General features: G+C 44.8%; 1 pseudogene; it reads right to left on the reverse strand.

Annotated features, from left to right (window-relative positions):
- Nucleotides 1-228: 228 nt before the first annotated feature.
- On the reverse strand, nucleotides 229-4,202 carry LOC119296756 (annotated as a pseudogene).
- Between the last annotated feature and the right edge of the window lie 5,385 nt (nucleotides 4,203-9,587).

The raw sequence follows: 9,587 nt of genomic DNA on the forward strand, positions 1-9,587 counted from the left end.
TTAGGAGCACTGTATATACAATTGTTCAACAACTAAATATTTAACCAGTTGCCAACAAAGGCACAAATAGCAACTTTTTTTTACACAATGCATGAACTAATTCAAGCAGCATAAATTAGATAAAGAGGAATCATAGATGCTGAATGTGTCCACTTGGTCCCAACATTGCTAAAAAAGACATCATTATTTTTCCTTTTTTGTTCCAAAGTTACAAATGAGGAAACAGAATCATAGGAGCCTCTGTGGACACACACCAGCAGTGTGCTCTGTAGATTGGCACTGGCTGCATTTATTTTTCTTCTTTGGGTGTAGCTCCAGCGCCGATTTGTACCGTCGACTCTTTGCCCTACCCTTTGTAGTAGACCTTGGAGGATCCCTGGGCACAAAATCATCAGAAGCTTGTGCAAGGGATGCAGCCTCCAACGGGGTAGTAGGACCGTCACGATCACCTGTGTAATAATCATATAAAAAGTTTAGTATTTTTGTTATTGTGCAACCAGCACTGATGTTCTGTGCAACCACACAGTACATTTTTGTGCAACTAACTGGTTGCTGTGTGCAAGTTAAGTTGAAAAAAACACCTGCAGTAGCACGGCCTGTCATGGTACTTGGATTGTAGTCGCCTATGGGCAGAACATGAAAAACAAGTTAGATTTTTAGCTTGATCCTCAAACTAACACAGCGCACGCAACTAGGCAGCATGTTTCTGTTCAACTGGGCACTATGATATGTGCAACTAAAGTCACTCACCCTAGTTTTTGTTTTGGAGTCGGTGAAGGTACTAACCTGGGTTATGAGCCCCCTGAGTCTTGCCTGTAGGTCCATTGGGAGTAGCACAAAGGGCACTGCTAGTTGGGCCTGGCGGGGGAGGAGGTCTTTGAGGGTTGGCATCACCTATAGGCAGAAACAGGACAAACAAGTCAGTTGTGTTTATCTTTTTTTATGCTCGAACTAACACAGCATGCGCAACTAGGTAGCCTGTTCGGTGCAACTGAGCACCATGGTGTGTGCAATTGGAGTTACAGACCTAGTTTGATGGGGAGTTGGGGGAAGGTAATTACCTAGACGACGAGCCCCCTGAGTGCTGCCTGTAGGGCCATTGGGAGGAGCATGCGGGGGAGGAGGTGGCGGAGGATGCCGTGTACAGCCAGGAGGGGGAGGAGGTCCTTGAGGGTTGACATCACATATATGCATAACTGGAAAAAATAAGTTAGCTGTGTTATCTTTGATGCGTGAACTAACACAGCGTGCGCAACTAGGCAGTATGTTCTTGTCCAAGTGGCTACCATGGTGTGTGCAACTGGGCACAATGATATGTGCAACTGAAGTTACACACCTAGTTAGATCAGGAGTTGGGGCAGATAATTACCTGGATGATGAGCCCCCTGATTGCTGCCTGGAGGTGGAGGAGGTCCTCGAGGGTTGCCATCATCTGATGGCCCCGTTGCAGCAGTCGGTTTTTTCCTTTTCTTGGACTTGTTCAGGTGGCCGATTTCGGTACGTGCTGCACGCATATGCTTGTATACAATAGCTTGTGCTGGATCAGAACCACTCGCAAACTTTGCTAGTTTCCGAAAATCGTATATCATGTTCCTCTCCCTTATCTGCTTCTTTGATTGAGGAGGCATTTCATCCGGTTTCTCATAACCAGTCCCTGGCGCACTAGGTACAGCAGTAGGTGTCCACCGTCTTAGCAGGTACCTTTCCGGTATGACATCAACACCAACATGGGTGAACACCTTGAGGATGTGGCAACAGAGGATGCCGTCCTTGTCCATTTTACAACACTCACACAAATAGGAACGCTCCTCGACCCTTGCCTGCACCAAGTAGTTTCGAGAACCATATTTCGCAACAAATTCCTGGTTCGGTCTGAGCTCAAACACATCAGCACCAACTTGGAATGCATTATAACGTCCAATCAACTCAAACTCTTCTCTAAACTTGCGGTAAAGGTCTCTAGTATAGGTTTTGTAAGCTTGCTTCTCTATTGGGAAGTTGGACCACAACTCAATCTCAAGGTGTTGTGTCCTGTAATCATTGCAGCCTTCCTTGGCAAGGATGTGGTTCTGTATTTTTTCATATTGCTTGACGAAGTTCAACATTGAGTTGTGTGGGTTCACATATCTTTTGAGGACGGCGTTGAACCCCTCACTACGCTGTGTAGACTGGAGGAAGGGAAAGAACCTGTGTTTGAAGTAGCACGGCACCCAAGTTGACCTGTATTCGTACAACTTCTCAAAGTGCGTGTGTGCCATAGCCTCATACTTCATCATTAACCCAGCCCAATTTTGCTCAAACTCGTCTATAGTGAAGCTGAAGTCAACACACTTGTTGAAATCATCAGAGAGTCCTGGATTCCGGCACAACAACCAACCAACCTTTTCCTGAGCCTTTTTCATGATGTGCCATCAACAACAACGGTGCACGGTGGTTGGAAAGATGCTCTGTATTGACTGCCTCATTGCACCATCCTGATCGGTGATGAAGTTGTCAGGAGGTTTGCCATCCATAGCCTCTAGGAATGCTCCAAAGACCCAATCAAAGCTCGATGCCAACTCCTTCCTCACAAACGCGCAACCCAGCATGAAAGATTGGTCATGTCGGTTTATTCCTATGAAGGGCGCGAACGGCATATTGTACAAGTTGGTCATGTAGGTGGTGTCAAACGATATGCAATCGTGGTACGCCTCCGCATAAGCTTTTCGAGCTAAGCCGTCCACCAAAATATGTTGACAACTCTGTCCTCTTCATCATATTTCACCTTATAGAAGAAGTCTGGATCAGTTTTTTGTATATCCTTGAAGTGCGCAATTGTCTCAATCAGATCACCCTCCTTTGTGTCATCTCTACGGAAACTTGTACAAAGATTTGTTATTGCCTTTGGTCCGAACGGCACCATCATCTCAGATCCATAGAACTCTGCCATTACATGCATCATTCGTCCTGCATAATACAAAAACAAACAGTATATCCTTTTTTAGTTGCACAAATGCGCACATCCGGCTGCACAGTAATAGGACACGTGTTGGCACAGAAGATAATCACAGGAAATGGACACCTAGCTGCACCTTTTTAAAAACACTTTGCAGTTTTTGCATACAGGACATTGTGCATTTGCACAGTAAAGACAATCTAGTTGCACAAGAAGCACCCAAAGTGATATATAAAAAGCATGGGAAGTTGGACAACAGTTGCATAGTTAAGCCATTTCAGTTGCACAGTAGTACCATAACAGTTGCACACTGGACTGCCTAGAGGGAAACTTAATTCTTCAAGGGATATAGAAAAACACCACACCTGTAGTCAAGTTGCAGTTATACAAGATGCGCAGAAACTCCTTTTCATCAGGTGAGATGCCTTGGTGGGATCTCAAGTATTTGGACAATGAAGGTTTTTTCACGAGCGAATGATTGTGGTCACGAACAAAGTGCGTCACCTCCCATCGCCCATCTATCAGCTTCACCAACATTTTCGCCTTGCATTCAGTCTGCTTTATTGTCTCACGTTTGCGCTTCTTCTTCTTCTTACTAGTACCAGCATCCTCTTCAGCAAATATTGGAGGTTCTTCTTCCATCTCCTCATCACTGTTAACAGATGTTGGATCTGGAATAGGGTCCAGGTAAGGAGGAGCCTCAGCTCCTCCATCATCAGCTTTGGGCTTCTTGAACTTGTTGCAGCAAAACTGTTGTTTTATCAATTCATTGGTGCGGGGTGTCCGTCTAGAGGTGTTCATCTTGATAGAGAAACCCATCCGTAGTGCGTAACTGTTGTAGTGATCCTTAGCAATTTGAAGGCTGTCAAACCTCATGCCAACATAGGGTTCCATAGGTTGAGAACCAGCCTCATCCTCTCCTTCTTCTACTTGCACAGCTCTGTCAAAAGCCCCAGCTTCTAGCTCAGTCCTGGTTGGACCAGGAACATTTGCCTCGGTTCCTGTGTCATCAAGAGTATGGCTCTCTGACTGCAAAGACACCACTACAGGGGCACCACGGGCTGATGACTGGCCTGCCACATTGTCATGGCCCGTAGGGTTACCATCACGACTTGCCTGCGTGTAGTAAACAGATCGACCATTTTCTGTGCAGTTTCCTTGTTGTATGCTGGGTTGCTGCTGATCCATATCATGAGGAAGCTCATTGAGATCTGGAGGCAACTCATTGAGATCAAGCATTTTCCCCTTGTTTTTGGATGCTGCCACACACTCCCTGCACATATAAAAAAAGAAGAAATTGATGTCATCAGTTGGTAACCACAGAAAAACTGTGTTTCAAAACAACCTAAAAGCAATATGACCATAGCATAATCTTTTATTATAACAGTTATGAATTTTTTTGTTTGCACAGAGTTGTTATGTTAGTTGCACAGTTTGCAGTAAATAACTGGCAAGAGCATGACTTCTTTTTGCTACATAGTTTTTCTTACCTTTTCCTTTTTTGTTTTGTTGCAATGATCTGTAGGTTTCCGTTTCGCAAGGAGCTTTTTTCAGATTTTTCTGCACATAATTGGATGCTACATTTGAGAAGGAAAATCCAGGTGAAATAAGAAAGAAGAAAGAAGAATTGGAGGACAGATTATAGTTATATGTTTTTCATCGCCGTTTATGTTTCTAGATCTGGTATATTTGAACATATTAATATGGTTTGCAATAGGTGTGGGACCAGAATATATGCGTGGGACAAGATTTGTGTGTGAATATGTTAATATGGTTTGCGGCTTCATTAGCCATGGACAAAAGTTCCTATGTTTTTCCTGTTGCACTACAGATTTCTGGTTTTCGCTAGAATAGACGTCTCAATTTCCAGGATTTTCACTTGGCCAGCATACATATTCAGTTGGACATTCAATGCTTTTAGTTGGCTAGAATAGATGTCTCAGCTGGCCAGGTTGCATTTTTTCAGTTTTGTGGCCAACATGCATGTTCAGTTTGCTAGTTAATGCATTCAGTTGGCTAGAATAGATGTCTTAGTTGCCTAGAATAGATGTCTTAGTTGGTCATCAGTTTTTGGCCAACATGCATGTTTAGTTGGCCAGAAAACATGTTTTTTATTTTCACATATACTACATTTGGAAACATGTATTGCCAGATATATGTTTAGTTGGCAGGATACATGTTTAGTTGGCCAGGATACATGTTCAGTTGGCTGGGATGCATGTTTAGTTGTACATTTATGAATTTTTCGTTGCACATGTTCAACAAAGCATTGGGCAGTCAATTTTTTGTTCATTTTGCAAATAATAACTAGAAGTTGGCTTTAATCATGTTTTAATTAGCCAGATAACTCGTTTTTAGTTGGCTTGTTTTTAACACATCCAGGTGGTAGTTTTTGGCATGTTTAACACATCCAGCATGTTTAACATCTGGTGTGATGTGCCAGATTCACCTCTTTTTTGAAGCAGATTCTCCATGGATCCATGAAGAAGGGGGAAGTGAAGAGGTGCAGAGGGGGCTTACCTGCTCGATCTTACTGCCTGGTATGGCTCTGACCACCCTGCCCTTTAGATCTTGAAGCAGCTCCTTCTACTTTGGGGCTCCCATGGCGGCTGTGTAGGAGGAGGAAGAAGGGCTGGGGGCGATTGCGTTTGGATCTGTTTCTGGCGTGCAGAAAAAGAAGAAGGCAGCGTCGGTGGGGCTGAGACGTGGGGGCGAGAGATGGAGTGGATTCTGCAACCTGGGCAGATCCTCCTTCTTTCGTGAGGAAGAAGAAGATAGTCAGGGCGCAGTTTGGCGAGGAGGGTGCACGTGATCCCGCGGGGCATGGTTTGGCGAGGAGGGTGCACGTGATCCCGCGGCCAGCTGGTGGGCGGGGCAGTTGCCTTTTTCGCTCCGACGGGCAGGGACCACGTGGGCGAGTGGGCGAGTGGGGGACTGTTTCCTCTTTTCGCTCGAGGGGGGATCAGGTGGTTTCCTTTTTTGGGTGGCCGCTGGCTAGCGATCTCAGGGCGGCCGGCCGCCCACTAGACGCGTGCTAGATTCTTTCTATCTATTAAGCACTGCGTTATCCCAGAACAGGTACGCCCATATCAAATATCGAATCAATGGTCGATATCGAGAACCCGCCTGCCCCCAGCGCTAGTCCCGCTCGAGACGCTGCCGGCGGTGACGACGCAGCGTCAGCGACGGCGGAGCCCAGCCGGCCCAGCTTCTGGGCATGGAAGGAGAGGTTCGTCATCACCTACTTCACCTACAACCCTCCCGACTTCGGAGACGACGAGGTCGCGGCCGTGGACGCCGATGAGTGCAGCAGGTGCAGCTTTATTTGTGTGGGGTTTCTAGCCGGGTTCCTTGTTCTCCTCGGCTCCTTGTTTCTCCTACTCTTCTTCGTGGCCATGCGCGTCCCAATCCACCATTGGATGGGTGGTCTACGTGGCCATGCGCGTCCTCGCCATCGTGGGCATGGTTGTCGGGTTTTGCTTGGGCGGCCTCTTTCTTGACCTTTGTGACAGGATGGATAAGGGTGATAAACATGCAGAGGTGATTATAGACAGGATGATGTAGATAATTTTTTTGAACAGGTTGATGTACTCCTCCCTAGTAAAATACCACTTCATATTCCAGACGTACGCGATTGCTGTCAAGGACAGAGAGGCAGAGGTCATCAGATAGACTTGTTAATGTAAATTCAATCAAATTGTATCATGTACTCATCCCTATACGTGTTTCTGAATTACATAGTTTTGCTGAACAGATGTTCCGCCTCTCTTCTTGGAGTTTGCTCTACACACATGGTTCTTAATTTTTGTTGAACATGATTGTTATTGCATGTATATCTGGCCGCTAGAATCTCTTGTATTTACTTTCTAGCTTAGCGATTTCTTGTATAGTGGATACGGTTGAGATCTCGCAGCCCATGTACTCTATATACTAGTAGAATGCCCGTGCGTTGCCACGGGCCCAACAAATGAATTTGTAAGCAATGCCCATTTCCCTCTCCACAAACAAGCACGTTGCATGGAATATTTAATCACAACACAAATACGAACATCTTTTCTCTCTCTATTCTTACAAACACCACACATCCCTCTAGCCGCTCTTCTCAATGCTTCCCGACGCAACATCTAGACAATAAAAAACCACTCTACAATTTTTCTATATTAACTATTATGATCCTAACATATAAATAAAAATATTTGAACAAGAAATGAAGGTCCCATAATAATGCTATACTCTCTAAATCATACATCCCATCTACATGTGAGACGCGGCAACAAACACACACGTGAATAGCGGTGCCCCTGCCAGGAGCGGCTGCATCTCCCCGGACCCATCATCTCCAACTTCCCTCCCTAATAATTCCAATTAGAAGAGAATGGGTCATGTAATTATAATTTGTAAGAATAAAGCTTTCACCTAATAAACCATAAATCCACAATTCTCTCTCCTTCTCTCTCTCTCTCTCTCTCTCTCTCTCGCCCTTCATCTCCCTCTTCTGTCTCTTTGAAAAGACAACCACGTACCACGACGAATGATATCCTGTTCTATGTATGATTGACATGTAAAACGGTTGTCAGCTATCGCAGGAGGTGATAGTGCACTAAATTATTGTTTTTGTAAATAATGATGAAGTTAAAGATGCATGTATTGTAGTGCCAATGTTTGTTTCTTCTTGTCTCAGACCACGTCAAAGATAAAGCTTGACAACAGTCTTGGTTATCCCTATTGAAAACCGAAGGCGATAAAATTCAGAAGTTGATTTCCAACAGTAGGCCAAGCACCAATGATCAATTGATGTTATCGAACACCTTGATCATCACCTCGACTTTGCTGCCACTGACTTTCCAAATGCATGAAGCTAGACAACGCTTAATTTTTGGTGTTTCTTAAGTTTGAAACAATAGCTTATGCGTGTCAATTATGCAATTCCATCATATGACAAGTACACACATAAATTATACCAAATAAAAAGAAGCAAATCTGACTTTTCAACTCCAAAATAATTTACTATTGACATACAAATATTTGATTCTAATTTTCATGCTCATAATCCATATACACATTTGGAAGGTCCCTCGAACAAATAAAAACAATCTCAATTCACGTAAACCATAACCCTCTACTAAAACATATTCTATTGAAAAGGGGCGAGGTAGCTAAACCTTCAGACATGAACTTGTAATATGATGCTGAAGAATAACGGCCTGCCATTGTGAGAACAGCAATCGGTCCTTTTGGTAATGTTTCCTCCTGTAGTAGCGATCCCAAAATATCAGACCGTCAATTCATTAAAGTCTTGCTGATAAAATGGAGATAGTGAAAAACACAAAGTCCTTCAATACTGCTGCCCCTAGCATAACATGGAGATATCTGGATTATAAGCAAGGGAGACCAATTAAGGAAAATGTATCACCAAAATGTGCACATGCAAATTGTCTTTACAGGAAAGGATGCTAGACCAAACCAGAAATGTATTTTGAGCCGAGTTAAACCTCACTAAAACCATGCCCTCTTATCTTGGTTAAACACTCCATATATAGGCCCTTCCTAGCAGCCAACCCCATCTTGAAGGCACTTTCAAATGCAGATAACTTACACCAAAAGCAACAATGGAGCCACCCTTTTATTTATTTATTTTCCCCGTGGCAATAGGAGATGCAGACCATGAGTTGCATACATGGAACATAAAGACTAAAGACACCTATGTACGATTACCCTTGTACTGGAGTCATAAGAGTCACCCCACAAATGACAACGAAATAACAAATCAGATGCTTTGCTAGCTAGCGATATTCATCGTACACCTCTAAATAATGAGCACGACTACTTTCGAGCCGTACACCACTATGTCGGCGGTGACCCAAGATCAAGCAGCGGGCACGAGGCGTCGGTTGGTGGTCGGCGAGGCTGAGGTGAGCGACCAGGTTGGGCGCCAGCCACTTCCTAAGGTGACACTCCGACGTCATCAGATGCCAGCGATGATGGGGCAGTCAGTTGGGTGCCTTCCAGGGCTCGACGCAGGGGCGTCCTCCCCTCTTTGTCTATCCGGCAAGGTGCACGACAAGGGAGGGGTCCCGATGGCTACCCCAACCGCGGTGTTGCACGACACTGCGCACCCGCTGGACGCCCTTGGGGAAGAGCACGACTACAAGTCCAGGTTGCGCGTGCGATTGGAAGGGAGTAGAAACCCCAGACTGCCCATCCCGCCTAACCTAGCCGAAGGCCGATCCCCAATTTGGCGGCGACAGAGGACTAGCGCAGCAGAGGGAAGCGACGCGATGGTCGACCGCGGGGTGGCGTGGGCACTACAACATGACCTGTCCTATAGCAACGCTTTTCCCATATCTAAAAGTCCATATATCCATTGCTAGTGTCTGCGTAGCCTTATCCGGTATTGCTACCGCATAATGCAATGCTTATACTCCCTCCATTCCCTTATACAAGGCCACTATGAAAAATACAATTTACATCTATACAAGGCCACTAACAGTAATCAAGGCAAAAATTAATGATGTTTTCTCGTAGTAGCAACTTGTTTAATACTTGCATGCATGTGATCATAATGACATTGTGCTACTTCCTTCTCATTCCTTTCTTGCATGCATGCGGGCATATTAATGATCCTGGTTAACGAGAAAAAGAGTTAGCTTGC

This window comes from Triticum dicoccoides, chromosome 5A, assembly GCF_002162155.2.
Source record: "Triticum dicoccoides isolate Atlit2015 ecotype Zavitan chromosome 5A, WEW_v2.0, whole genome shotgun sequence".
NCBI lineage: Eukaryota > Viridiplantae > Streptophyta > Magnoliopsida > Poales > Poaceae > Triticum > Triticum dicoccoides.